The following is a 15,000-nucleotide window of genomic DNA, read 5'->3' on the forward strand; positions in this document are numbered from 1 at the left end:
GGTCGAGGTGACAGAATGGCAACCTACTCTGTCATGCTCTCTCCCCCTCTGATTTCTCTGCTCGCTCTCTCTCTCTCTGCTTTGGCCTGTAGAAGAGATGCTGGTGAAAGATATAAACCCTGTTTTTTGTATGTGCATATCTCTCCTCACCCGTCCCCGCATTTCAAATGTGAGAGGGACACACACCAGCCTGCTCTGTGACAGCCAACCCATAGTGTTTCACCTTTAAAAAACAAAACAATACAATAAACATAACTAGAAAGAGCGCAAACGGCCTCGTGTCTGAGGAGAACGAAATGGAACTTTCTAAATTGGTGAGTAAAACTTTCTTTAATCTGTAGATTTTTATAACAGCTTTCTGAATCCGGAAAGTGAGTCTCATCATTTATTCGAACTAGTCGTCTTTTATCTGAATTTTCTAGGCGAAGAGATGTGACGATACTTTTTTTTTTTTGGGAACAAAACAACAAATAATCAAAGGCAGGCGTATAGAAAGAGAAGGGAGAGAGTGTGTACAGGTAAAATATCTGCAAATGAGGTAACATGTTGTGACAGCTGAGCGAATCGTGAATAGATGTTAGACGCAAGACCATGTGTCCTAAAAGGGTGACGACTCCGCTTCATTTGGGTTTCCCACCCTGTATGATAACGCAGAGTGGGATTAAAAAATGTGCAGGTGAGGCCGTGTGCAATAGCGCTCCCTGTCACTGCGCCCCCTTATTAAGATAAATATTGCGATGGGGGGATTTTCAGCAGCGGCTGGAAAAAGGGACAGACGCATTTATCTTCCCTCTGTTGGTGTTTTGGGTTTGTTGGGGAAATAGGTTTAAGCCCCTTTAACTCACCCCCAATGTATGGAAATGTATGTGCATTTTTAAAGCAGGGGGGCTAAATTTATTTCCTCCTACACATCCAAGAAGGAACTGATAGACCCGCAGATGGCATGATAGATGGACATGTACATATAGAGACAAACAGACAGCAACCCACATACATCCCCTATAGAGCCCCCTGCCTTCCTTCAGTATCCCTATCAACCTTTAACATATTCCATAGTTTTACATAATTCTGATGCTCTGTGCCTCAGAGATAAAGAGTATAAAGGCCTGCATATATATATATGCATGCTTATTTTCATTATATATATATATATATATATATATATATATATATATATATATATATATATATATATATATATATATATATATATAATGAAAATAAGCATTTCTCCAAGTGTGGTTTATTTTTTCTTTATAAATAAGAAATGAGTAGGGAAATCATTAGAATGCTAATGATTTGTGGAAAGTTAATTTGGGATTTGTAATTAAAATCCATTCAACCATTAGGGAAATTCCGAGATCAAACATGTATATTTGATTTTATGCAGATATTGGCATAAATTGCAAATATTGTTTACCGGCTGAAACCAGAAATATGTTTCCAGTGAATTAATAGGGAATTATTGAGAAAGTAATATTGCATTAACATCCAAAATTAACAATCTGAAATCATAGTAGTTCTGTTTTATGTGATAATGTGCTGAAGGATCGCTTTAAAATGGTCAGATCAATTCTGCCTTTATTCATTCAAAGCTGTTGTCTTAAAAAAATGTTTTTGAGAAATGGCATGTTTTTGAATATGCCTTTTGAAAAAAGCAGGATCAAAAAGCCAATATTTTCTTCCTTGCATGTTCTTGCCGTCTTCTAGCTTTGTGTTCATTCCAGACACATCTAGAATAAACTAGTTTAATTTAATATTTTTGCTTGGGGTGGGAAATATTTTCTGTTTTTATTTTTTTTATTTATAATTTTTTTCCCCCCGGTTGTTTTTCATTTCCAAGCATACTGATTCTGGTTGTGAGTCACAGCTAGCCAATTGTCTGTCCCCCATTTCCACTCAAGTAAGACACATGATGTTGATCCATCAACAGTACGGCCGACAGAAAACGTTTGGGATCTTTTTTGCCCTCCGTCAGCAGGATGCGTAAAAAAAAAAAAAAAAATCACCTTTTCTCCATTTAGGCGAAGGAGAAATTTGCAACACGGCAGAACCCCCCTTCTATAACCAAATGTAATGCTTGGGATGTATTTTCATAAGGTGCGCACGTGACTTAATCCCTTTACCAAATGTTTATAGGCCGGTTGGCGGAGTGGAGGTTTTGTGGGTGAACTAGCATCACAGCGCTCAAAGGTCCTAGGAAATGACCTGCAGTCAGCCAATTGAGGATATCCTTGAACTTGACTGAGGCAGAGAGAGGGAGGGAAATGACAGGGCTGGAAGAAAACAAAGGCGACCGGGCCGATACCCACAGCCTCAGCATCAGCCTCCCTGCGCAGGGTCGGGGCGAGTCCCGCGGGAAACGACCATAGGCTGGGGAATCTCGTTGGTTTAATCAGGCGGTGGGAGGGAGGGCTATGTAAGGCCTCCTGACCAAAACACACCCACCCGTCCGGACCAGACTAGCCGAGCCGACTTTGCTTTTAATAGCCGCAGAAAAAGACAGTCAGAACAGCGGCTAATTGCCCATATAAGAAAACCAAAGGTTTGTTGCAAATTGGCAGAAAAGCATCTGCCCTGAATTTGATAGGATCCCCTTAGTCACACTTGTATCCATTATTAAAAAAAGCCAGAATAAGTACAAAATGAGGCCAAAATATGTTTGTAATTGTGACTGAGTTTAGCTACCACCCACGTTTCTTAATACAACTACCCGGCAGATTCAAGATAAACAAGTTCAGCAAACATATCAAATTCTGTGTATTTTATTGTTGCTGAAGCCTCATGTATTTTAATACTGGTAAAGTCCCGGCTGGATTCCAATTAAAAACAGGTTTTCCTCTGCCCTGAGGGAGAACGGCTAATTATTCTGTTGTGGTGGAGGGGGGTATATTAGCTGTACACAGCTAATATACAGTACGCTTTCATCTTTTGTGTTCTTTATTCAATTTTAATAGTGTTAGCACAAAATAATTGCTTAATTAGAGTAAGTGGGTAGAGACAGAATGGGGATGCTGCTGTCTCTGAGGAGAAACCTGGAACTGTGGAACAGGCTCTGTGGATTCAACACAGCCCAGGCCTGACACTAACCTTGAGAATGTGGAACGCTCTTTTGCCTTTCTTCTTGGGATGGTGGGATTTGGTTGTGTTGTGTGCGTTATATTTAACTAAATATAAGTTCGATATTTCAGTTAACATTCTAAACATGTTCTGTGTTCTTCTGAAGAAAGAAGCTATTCATATTTGTGAGTAAACAATGACAGAATTCTCATTTTTAGGTGAACTGGAATTCCTTTTGGAGCCACAGAAAAGACAACAACATTCTTCAGCCCTAAAACATTTGCCCTATTATAAATGAACGCTTGCAGATATGAAGGTAAGCTTAAAAACAGACCATCTGAGATGCCACAACAGAATAATTGTCTGACCGGCCAATTGAGTGTTATACAATATGTAATATATGGGTATTTTGTACAGCCTCCAGCCACCAAGATGTTTTCAATTTAGCATGGCTCTACGATCATGATATCACTTTCTCTGAGCTGTTCCAGATCAGGATGGCCACAGCCATCCGAGGTGATCACCTCGTCCAACTCAAAGGCTTTCTTGAGGAAGAGTAATTCCACAGTTGCTGAGGTACTGAAAAAGCAATCTGCAAAAATACCCCAGGGTCATGTCTTTGGTCGGATGATTTGTGTGAAATGTCATATATTAAATATAAGTTCGACATTGAGCCACACACTGTAAAAAGTGCTGTTTCCCCCCAGCCGCGTTTTAGGTCAAAGCAAATGGTCACAAAGGAGACAGAACTCTTCCACCGTCACACACACGCACTCCATCTTTCCAATCTTAGAACGGGTGGAGGCCAAAAATGACACGCAGCTGCATTTCATTTGCAAATGCGAGCAAAACTTTTTCTCTCATTTGCTGTTACTTCCCATCTCCCTCCTCCCCCCCAAAAAAAATTCACAATTCACTCCAATTGATGTTCTTGCTTTCTTTTCCTGCACCTCTGTCTTATCTGGTGTGGGTTTCATCTGCCATGCAATAAGAAAAGGACAAAGCTTGTAACTAATTCATAAAGTCCAGCCGTCTCCTGAGAGGTGCCGGAAAGAGAACGCTGTCTCTGGGGATGTCAGAAAGTCAGTCAAGCCAGCAATCCTGCTGTCCATTCGACTCCATGAGATATGACAGAAGAGCTACAAAGCATGTCGTTCTCAAGAAGGACAATTGATGTTTTCCTTTTTTTTTCCTCCCCTTCCTTTTTTCTGTCTATCTGTTGTTTGTTTTCTGACTTTTTTTCTGGAAAGTTTCCTCTCGAGGCAATCGTAAAAAAGCATTTAGATGGTTCTCGGCTCTTGCCGTACTATACTTCAGAAAACAATGTGGAAATCTATTTGCCTAATACTGAATGATAACATGCAGGATATGAGCTAGCATGCTTTTCATACTTGAACCATATTTTGTATTTGTTTGTACATACATAAATATAAATAAGTGTCTTGCCCTCAGAGCCTTGTGTAGGCCTTTCTAATATCAATTCATTGACATGCATTTGTCTTAAACAGAAGTGTTTTTATTTTTTTTTGCTCTTCTATGCCACTTTTCTTTGGTCTCGTAAAGCAGGTTTACTGATTTATCAATTTAACCCTGAAGGTGTTATTTCACATGTGTCTATAGTATTGCAATGAAGCTTTGAACACATGCAAAGTATAAACTGTAGGGAAATGTCAGGATGGTTGTAATATGTTTTACTTTAATATCTGTAACTCAGTGTTGTTTTTAGTGGTGTGTATCTCAAACTTTGATGTTACCATATTTATCTGCTACAGATGTTATATTGTTTCAAAATTTTACAACTTAAACTGTGTAAATGATTGTCAAGATAAAAAGCACTTTTGTTACAAACTACTTCACTATATATATATATATATATATATATATATATATATATATATATATATATATATAATATAAGTTTGGGGTGTTGACTTTTTTAATTGGATGATCTTAGAGGTAGTTTCTGAAGGGCAGTGCTAAATGAAAAACAAAATAAGAAAATGCTATAGAAACAGTATTCAGAGACGCGTGCTTAGGACTGCATATTTTTTTGTCATGATTTGAGCATTTAGAAACAAAATTTGAGATGGCTGTCAGATTTAATTTATGATTTTAAATATGAAATTTAATCGTAAACTTGGTTGAACAGCTTTGGAGAATTTTATGTTTCCCCATTCAAAGAGATATGAGCTGCACTTGCATGACTGAAATAGCTGCCCGAGAGGTGTTTCAAAGATGGCCGCTGAGTGAAATGACTTGCCTTAAAAGGGACTTTGCTTTAACAATCAAGGGACTCATGAGCAACTATCACAAAGCATATAAGCATTCGTTGATCATCCAGTTTACAACAAACAGTTTTGTCATTTAACATCCATTAATTTATTCAACTAAAAGACAGAAGCGAATTGTTACTTTATTGCCTCAAAATGTTTTTTTGTTTTGTTTTTTTTACCTCTAGACTTTGGCTGTTGCCTGTGATTTCATCAAAGATTACACCCTTGTACGTAAGTGGTTAAAGTGATGGTCTTACCCATGCTACAGCAATCCCTGGTCTCCCCTATATATGTGCACCCACACATGCTGTAAAACTTCAAAGCAGAACTCAAACTATATTACCAGACTAGTTCATGTAGGCAAAGAGAAGCATATTGTTCAATTGTGTATGGGAAGAGATGAAATCCATCTTGAGTAATTTGTTTTAAATTGTAATGCTCTCAACTAGTCTTTAATCTTTCATTAGGGCTGTGCAATGTCTACATTCATATGAGCTAAATCAATCGCTGCCTTGAGGACTTTGATGAGTGTGTTTTGCTGGATTTTGATTCTCCTTTATACATTTATGAGCATTTTGAGGATGGGGGAAACAGAAATATGTACCAGAGGCATGTGTGATGTGGGCACATCCAAGAATCCATAATGGATCAGACAAGAAGCTCATTATGAAGATTTGCCTAGGGTCAGCCTCTCGGTAGCACAGGATGGTGAATCTTGAACAATGGAGGTCTTAAAAGGGAGAAGGATCAAAGGCCCCAAACAGGCCATCACAATCCAATTGAAATGTTTTCTGGGCATCATGAGGAGGTAATGGATGGACGCGCAGCAAAGAGAAAAAAAAAAGTGGTGGCCATTTTGAATGCAGCCCAAATTACAGTGTGTTGAAGAGTGGATGGAAAATTCACATGACAGACTTCTGCACTTCTCAACTGTGCATTGTGTTGGGTCTGAAGCCAGTCATTATAGACGCCCAAATGCATTTCACACACCTCGGTTGTAAGCCTAAAGCATATTTTCTGTTTGGGTTTTAGTCACAAAGATTTGTATATAATGGATATAATTTCAATATTTTGATATAACATGTCCAATCAATTCTTTGGACTTTTTTTTGTTTCCTCCAGTTCAAGTAATGTCATCCGGCTTCTACCTGCATTCAGTGGCCGTTCTCCTGTTTCCTGTCCAGTGTCGGTTTGTGCGAGTGCTTTAGATCAGGTCACCGGATGATGAGGAGGTCGTCCTGCCCCCTTCAGCCCCAGGTACATGTCCACCTCTCACACCAATGATGAATATGTGCTTATGTATATAGACAGCATGTCGCCCATGTGCAACATCAATCTGTACAATGGCATGTTGGAACTGGACAGGTACCAGAAGTGTGCCTATGACATGCGTCAAAGAAAAGTGTATATCTGACCTTGTTTCAGCTGCTGTCAAAGTAGCCTAAAAAGTCAACAGAACCAAACATAGTATTTCTGTTCTCATTTATTCACCCTCATATCCTTCCAAATCTGGATTACTTTTTTTCTTACAGGAGAATTTTGTAATAATGTCTGTCTTTTCCATGCAAACACAATGACTTGTGACTGAAGCATTCAAACTTTAGAAATAATAAACACTATAATATACAATTAAAGGTAAGGTAGGCATTTTTTTCATAAACACTTTGTTATTCTGGTTAAAAACTCTCTTCACATCCTGGTAGCAATCAATGATAAAAGTGGTCTAAATATTAAACAAATTTATATCGACTGTGGAAATCTCAGGATCAAAAAATGTTCGTCCAATCATTGCATTCGGTCCGAATGTCCTACCTGCCTGTCAATATGTGATATACATGTCATATGTATATCCGTTCCTCCGCTCACCCTGCTCGCTCAGACATCACACGTCAGATGTAGACAGTCATTGAGGACCTCAAACAAACAGCAGTTCCTTTTACAGTTCTTCTTGAACAAAAACAACGAGCTTATACTGCGTTCACTTCATGTCGTAACCGCGATTTAGAGACGGCAGCCCGTGAAGTTCTACCCGGAGCTGTTCACGTCCTCATACTATGATTTATGCGTTTCTATGTCAACACTATCAATGCGAAATGAATCTGCAGCAGTCAGATGGTACAAGTAAGAGCTCTGCAAGTTGTTTACGTTCATTATTATTGTAATGTTATGTGCTTTGAGACATGAGGTAATTTAATACCGTCTCTTATGAAGCTTTGCTGAATCTGTTCTGGCTGTGCATGACTTGTGCGTTCATGTGTTTCGAAGGAGGCGTGACTTTGTAGACGTTCTGAAGGGAGGGTGGTATCTAATGCTTTTAAAGCTAGCTTGCTATTGCTAGCCTCTCTGAAATTGCCTACACTACTTTTAAGGTAGTCCATACAAATTTCAAGACTTTTGAAGTCATACGATAGCTTTGTGTAAGAAACAGACTGAAATTTAAGCTGGTGTTTACTGATAATCGTCCCCTCCAGTGAGCTGCGACAGGATCATTGAGTCACTTAATTTAATTAATCATTCAAAGTGGATTTGCAAACTGGATCTGGACATTGAAAAGACCTGATTCAAAATAATGTTTTGTTTATAAACTGGACATCAGTTTTTTTCCCCCCTTAATGTCTTAAAATGTCTCCTGTTTTATGGATTCGGAAGACTTGGAATATAGCTCATAAGATGCATGGCCTGCATTCATGATTTTATGGTACTTTAATGCTGCTTTTGCATCCTTCTCAAAGCTTAAAAGCTCTAACCGCAATTCATTGTGATTCCATGGAAAAGAGCAACCAGGACATTATTCGTAATTCTTTCTGTTTCGTGCGCAAAGAAAGTCATATGATTTGGAATGCCATGAGAGTGAGCAAAGATGACAGAATTTTTATTGTGAGTGAACTAATCCTTCAAACTCAATTGTTCAGGATCCATCTAGTCCAAATGGGTGAGAGGAAATGGCCAAATGCGGTGAGAGAGTCTCTAAATAGCAGCGTCTCGTATGCCGTTCTCTGTTCTTACATGCTATTTTATACAAGTACTTTCGTTCAGTGCGTCTGAGAAAGACTGAGACAATTTCATCCTACTATTATTTCTACAATTCCATTTTTCATGAAGCACTATGACTGCTGAATTTGACTCTTTCATATTCATATATATATATATACAGTGCTATGCATAAGTTTAGACACCCATGCTAAAGTTGACTGATAAAGTTCCCTTGGCCTTTGGAATTAAAATAGCCCCACATCATCACATAGCCTTCACCATACCTAGAGATTGGCATGGTTTTATTTCAGTTAGCCTAATAGCTGGTTTGATTTGCATTGAGAGATGATCTTATGGAAAGTACTCCATGCCAATCTCTAGGTATGGTGAAGGCTATGTGATGATGTGGGGCTATTTTAATTCCAAAGGCAAAGGGAACTTTATCAGGATGCATAGTATCCTGGATCCATGAAGTTACTGGCCTTTAAAAATAAAAATCTGCCTGCCTCTATGGGAATTTAACATAGGGGTGTCCAGACTTATGCACCCTGTATTTTAAGGAAGAACATTTATTTATTTACGATACATTATTCATTCACAAAGAAAATTGGTGTCCTTAAAGGTTGGATTTTTCCTAATTTTTTTAATTAAGGCATTAAGTTCAATTTCCAAACGATGATTTTTTATTCCTCTTTTTAGTCAACTTTAGCATGGGTGTCTAAACTTATGCATAGCACTGTATATATATATAATAAATATTTATTTATTTATTTATTTGGGTAATATCATGATTAGATGTAATAAAAAAACAAACTTTTCTCTACGGAAATAATTTTTGAGGTAGTTAGACATTGTCTCTTGTGTGGGGGTTTTGTGAAAACTGGGTTTATGAAGGACAAACAATAGCATTTAAAGGTCCCATAAAAGGAAAATATAAATATGATGACACTAATTTCTCATGGATAATGTCCTATTTTACCAAACAACCTCAAAATTAGAGTAATTTTAAGAGCGGCACAGCAAGCGAACTGTCGGTTAGTTCATGGCCATTCTAGAAATATTAAATTGTCATTAAGGCAGCACAGATGAAATTGGATCGGTTGTCATTTCTTCTGTGTGTGTGAAGCGCACACCTTGCGATAGGCTACATCATTTATTTAGTCTTTTTTTGAGGGCGTCTGTTAAGGCACTACACATTCAACAGCTCTGTGACCCTGCGATGGAGCGAGAGCAAGAGGAAGAGAGAAAAAGAAACACACTCAGTCATGCCTCCTGTGAAGTGTTGTCCCTCTTTATAGCGCTTCTGAGCACATTGATTTTACTATAGTTTGGCATTACCTGCGGTAACTAATGCGCGGGGGTCTACCCTTCGGGAGCAGCTGGACTTTGTGCATTAATTCGGAGCCCCTGTTTGAGTACGCCGCGGCATACGCCGTCTTTTGTCTATTATCCTTCTCGTCTGTTATTCCCAAATATTGACATCGGCCGTTTTTATTAGCGCTAACCGTTTGCTAGCCTCCCAGCCTCATGCACGGCTCTATTTCCTGCTATTGATTGGCTTCTTCAAGCCAGCAGGTAACTGTCCTCTCAGGCTGTCCTGAGGAATCACTTCCAATGACTTTATACGCACAATTTACACAGGGCGCTTTAAAGAGAATATTATCCTCAAACCAAATCGTTGCCCCCTCCTTCCCCCGACCAGGTCAATATCCCACAATGCTGTGTTTTGTGCCCTGTCATGTGCTTGTTATTAAAAGCAACAGAAATCGACATTTCAGCAATATGTCTCTCATAAAATGATGGTGGCGCAGACAGCCTGTACCTCTTACATGTTATTATAACAGAGCACTGTTGTGGTCTGTTTACATAAGACATTTCTGTGTGTACGTGTGCAAAAGGATCGTTCGTGATGTGCTAAATATAATCCGAACAAGGTTCCCGAAGTAATCCGTGAGCAAAAAATGTTCCGCGGCGTGGAATGTTTTCGATTATGCTCAATCAGGCGACAGACAACAAAGAAACTTTCATTTTAAGAATATGAAGTGAAAATAGAAGGCAGAAAACATTTCGGCTGGCACAGTATAACGTTTAACATACCAAATATGGCATTTGTGTTTTTTTTTTTTTTCTTCTTCTTCTTCTGTTTGGGGTTTGAAATGGTTCGCATTAAAATGTTCAAAGAATTTTTTTTCTTCTGACAAAGGTCAAAAGTATAACATAATTATACAGCATAACAGAGCTTTAGGAAACACACCGCCTTCAGCAGCAGCAAAGCTGTGCAGTTTTCTTTTTCTTTTTTGGGGGCCAAAGCAGTTTTTATGGAAAAAATAAATGTATATCTTGTTAAATGGACGTCAAATAAGCAGCTGAGAGTTTGTTTAATTTACTCAGCTTTCATTAACCCTGTAATTTGGGTTTGTTTGAGCTGCCTCCTGAAGAGAGTTTTGCTTACAAGTGAGTCAGCCAGTGCAAAACACACAAGCCCACCTGTGAGGACCAGCCTACGCCTTACACGACGACTAAATGCTGTAGTTCAACCAGCTTAAATACCTCTCAGTCTATGGCGAATATAAAATCAACCCGTGTGACATGACCGAAATGAGCGGAAAAACCGCAAACAAATAGCGAAGGACGACTTGTAATTCACGAATGCCAGTGATAACTGTCGTACGCTCGGCTGGACTACCTTAAGAGATTTTTTTGCTAAAAAATATTTGCTCTAGTGCTCATAAACAACTTTCTTATTTCTTGCTTTCCTCTGAGCTGAAATGTAGACTGTCACAAAAGGTGCATTCATTGAAAAAAAAAAGAAGAAAAAAAAAAGAAAAAGAGAAGTATCCCCTCACCCGGATCCTCGGTGGCAGGAGATGAGCTGCTCGCTTCCAGAATTAAATTATTTTTAAATGCAGCTTATACATTTTACATGACCTGTGCTTCCTATTCCTCTCTCTCTCTCTCTCTCTCTCTCTCTCTCTCTCTCTCTCTCTCTCTCTCTCTCTCTCTCTCTTATTTTTTTCTCTTTTGAAGAGCCCAAATGGGGGAGTCAGGATATGAACCCCAGGAATCACAGACTTGCTGAAAGTTAGCCTCTCCGGCCTTCTCAAACGGCGTTCCTGCCGGAGCCCACCTGAGAACCCCTGACCTGCTGATTTACCCCCTGTAAAACCTGTCCTGATCCGCCTCCCCCGTTCTTGAAAGGACTCTGCGTTGCCCTGCAGAAAAGACAGGACTGCCAGTCGACGCTGCAGACACACAAAGGCAGGTGTGGTAGGCGAACGGCTCGTGTGTTTGTGTTCGAATGCTGCGGTTTGCTTTCTGTGCCGTTTCTGTTTGTCTGGGTTTCTCAGTCCCTGTACCGTGAGGGTGTGTGTATGTGAGTGTGTCTCTCTCTCTCTCTCTCTCTCTCTCTCTCTCTCTCTCTCTCTCTCTCTCTCTCTCTCTCTCTCTCTCTCTCTCTCTCTCTCTCTCTCTCTCTCTCTCTCTCTCTCTCTCTCTCTCTCTCTCTCTCTCTCTCTCTCTCTCCGTACAGTCTCCCACCGAGTGTGTGTGTGTGTGTGTCTGGGGTTTAATGCCAGCAGGATAAAAAGGAGGCTTTGCAGACTAAGGTTTGATGTGCTGTTTGTCTTGGTTTGCCTCTCGCTGAGTGTTGTGGGGTGGTTCTTTTGGATTTATCTGCCTTTCCTCTGTTCCCTCCTGTCGAGTAAAGGCAGAGCAGACGGAATACGGTCCCGGGACATTTAATCTTTAGGGAATTTCATGGCAGTTAGTGCTTGTCATCGATGAAGTCAGATGTAAAATACTGGTGCAGTTCTGTATTGGTCGTTTGAGTGTTCAGACATATCCAAGGCCAAATTTGTACCTGTTTCCGAATGGTGTGCGATTAACGCAACCCGCTTGGGCTCTTATGGGAGACATGAAGCTAAAGATTTGAAGGCTTTTGTGCCTTGTATCTGTTATGTTTATTCAGACCATATGTGTTAGCGTGCGTGGGTGAGTGTTGTTTACATGTGCATTCATTGTGCGCGGGTGTATGTGTGGACGTACGGATGTGCACGGTGGAATTTCTGCAGAAATTTCCTCAGGTCTCTTTATGCCTTGTTTTTTATTGCCATTGAATGTCAGGGAAGTAATCAAACCCATCAGGTCAGTCGGGTCTCAGTCCACTGACAGGCGTACAGTCAGAGGCATTCATTTCAAGAGCGCAGCTGCTTCCACAGTCTGACACGACTGTGTTAGTCCAAACCCTACGTCTTTAAAGCCTTGTCCAAACATATTTTAATGTGGTGCATATATTTTTAGGCTAGGTCGGACTGTGTGACGTTATGAAGTTTATGATCTGACAGATGGCTTTTTTTTAATTTATTTGTCTAAATGCATCTTACAGGACATGTATTAAATAAATGAATCAACAATAAACAAAGATGTTCAAATGAAAGCGCACATACACACGCACAAAAAAAAAAAACATTAAAAAAAATTACCAGTGGCTTTTCAAATCCATACAACATGCAAAATGCAAAAAAAATCATTTGTTAAATAGAATAATCCCCCCGCCCTTCAGAGATAACTCTTAGGCCTTCATAAGTGAGCTTTAATATTTTGACAAGCTGTTCAATCAGATGTTTTAAGAACATTAAATGTGGCAGGCTGTCTGTTCCCCAGGTTTCTGTGAAATGGTGTGTTTTCTGTCTTTCGTGACCCATTTTCCTTTGTTCTGTGTACGAACGTAACCAAGACACACGTAACCCCTCCTGAATGATGTCGAGAAGGATTAGACCAGGACCGGGCCCTGACAGACATGCTCATGGAACAGTAAAAGTCGCCTATTCGACAAAACGACTTCCTTTTCCACCGCTGCATTCTTACAAAGAATTACAATAATATAAAACATACGTATTAGTCCAAAATACCGTCCATGCGTGTTGTAGGCTTTAACCTACTTTTTTTGCAGACATAAATAGCTATTATAGCTAATTTTCTAAACTAGAATGCTATTTTCCAGGTGTCAAGTTTTATATTATTTGTATTTATTTGTTTGCGTATTGTGTAGGCCCAATGCAAATAGATGTATTTATATCTCTCATATTCTTGGATATTTTAATAGATTGATTAAAAAACACTTGACTGGTTGATACATCCTAATTTTTTCTGGTCTTATGAAAAATGTATATAAAAATTCAACTTTATAAAATGCAGCAAGCATCCTCCATAAAAATACATGAATACAATAATTGTTCATATGCCATGATATTCGTTTAAAAAAAAAAAAAAAAAAAATTCTACAGCAACATCACTATTTTGGATAATTGTAATAGTGGATAATCTGCTTACTGGGTTTTATTTGGTCTTAGGAACATATTAAATTATTTGAATGAAATTAAGTTAATTTTTTGAGTTACTGTTATTGTTTTTACACCTACATCACTGGGGTCTCTGAGACCTCATACATACCAACAGTAAAATTCAGACTCAATTCAGCTGAACATGATATGTGTACATGTAAATTTCATTCGCGGGTGTGCATGCATGCATGCAAGCAAAAATGCATGCGTGTGCGTTCATGTAAGCATTTAAGTGTATATGTGTGATGTAAATGATGCACCCCAATCCCCACAGACATTAGGCTTTCTCTCCACCTCTCTGCATCCTCTCATCTCTCTCTCTCTCTCTCTCAGAGACACAATCTGCACCACAAGCTCTGTTCTGAGCCTGAGCAGGTTGCTGTCAGTTTAAAAATGACTGTAATAAAAGTGACCATGAAGATGGATTTTGTGATTTTGCGTTTCTAATCAGTCATCTGTGAAGAGGACTTTTGCTTTGATTCAGCAGTGCCCTGACAGGTCAGATTGATAGTGCACAGGGGATAAAAAAAGAGGAGGAGGAGGAGAAGAAGGAGAAGAAGAAGGTTATTAACTGTCTTCCCATTAAAGTTGGGGATCTGGGTCTGTGGCCAGTGAGACAGGCGTGATTTAAGCGGAAACCTCTCTCAGGTGAGAGGAGAGGGAGTCTCATTGTCCAGTCTCACTCCTCACACTTCTGCACCAGCAGATTAGACTCAAATGATCTCCTCTGCAGCCCTGGCTGTGTGAGAGAAACCCCTCGCAGTGCACGTATGACTGCTTGCATGCATATGGAGTATGAATGTAATCTTATGGCCGATGAGCAGGGTGATAGAAAACCGACACTCGCTATTTAAATGTCTTTTCTGTTATTCAGTGCATTAATGTACTTAAAATATATTTTAATTCTGATATTTTTTGACATAAAAAGGGAACTGTTCAAAAAGATGAATTATTTTATAATTAGTAATTGTATCGCTTAACTTACAACTCTCATTCACTCTACAAGCTAGGTGCAACTCGGCTAATAAATGCGTTGCAAGGAAAATTATTCTAAAAACATGCGCATGAAAGACAGCACTGGCAGGAGAGACATATCGCAAATGAATTCAAATCGCACAATGTGTTTTGTGCATCTGACATATCATAGGAAGAAATCAAAGCACAGAAATTGCTCGCTTTAGAAACCCCAGCGATGGGCTGTCAGCACCTCCTCAACATCAGCGCTTTCAAACAAAGCTCACGGACGGGCGCTTACCTTATGCATGACAATCCATCGACTCCCTTTAACCAATCCACAATCACCTTCATACACCTCCAGCGTGAAGAGGAGACACGCAGATTTTATTAACCCC

General features: G+C 39.4%; 1 long non-coding RNA gene across 1 annotated transcript in view; it reads right to left on the reverse strand.

The window, feature by feature from the left end:
• The window catches only part of LOC307153580, a 52,724-nt gene extending 37,765 nt beyond the window's left edge, over positions 1–14,959 (reverse strand). The window contains exon 1 of the long non-coding RNA XR_013820176.1: positions 14,904–14,959. This is a non-coding gene — a long non-coding RNA (uncharacterized lncRNA). The remainder of the gene's footprint in view (positions 1–14,903) is intronic.
• Between the last annotated feature and the right edge of the window lie 41 nt (positions 14,960–15,000).

This window comes from Squalius cephalus (genome assembly GCF_949319135.1).
Source record: "Squalius cephalus genome assembly, chromosome: 25".
Lineage (NCBI taxonomy): Eukaryota > Metazoa > Chordata > Actinopteri > Cypriniformes > Leuciscidae > Squalius > Squalius cephalus.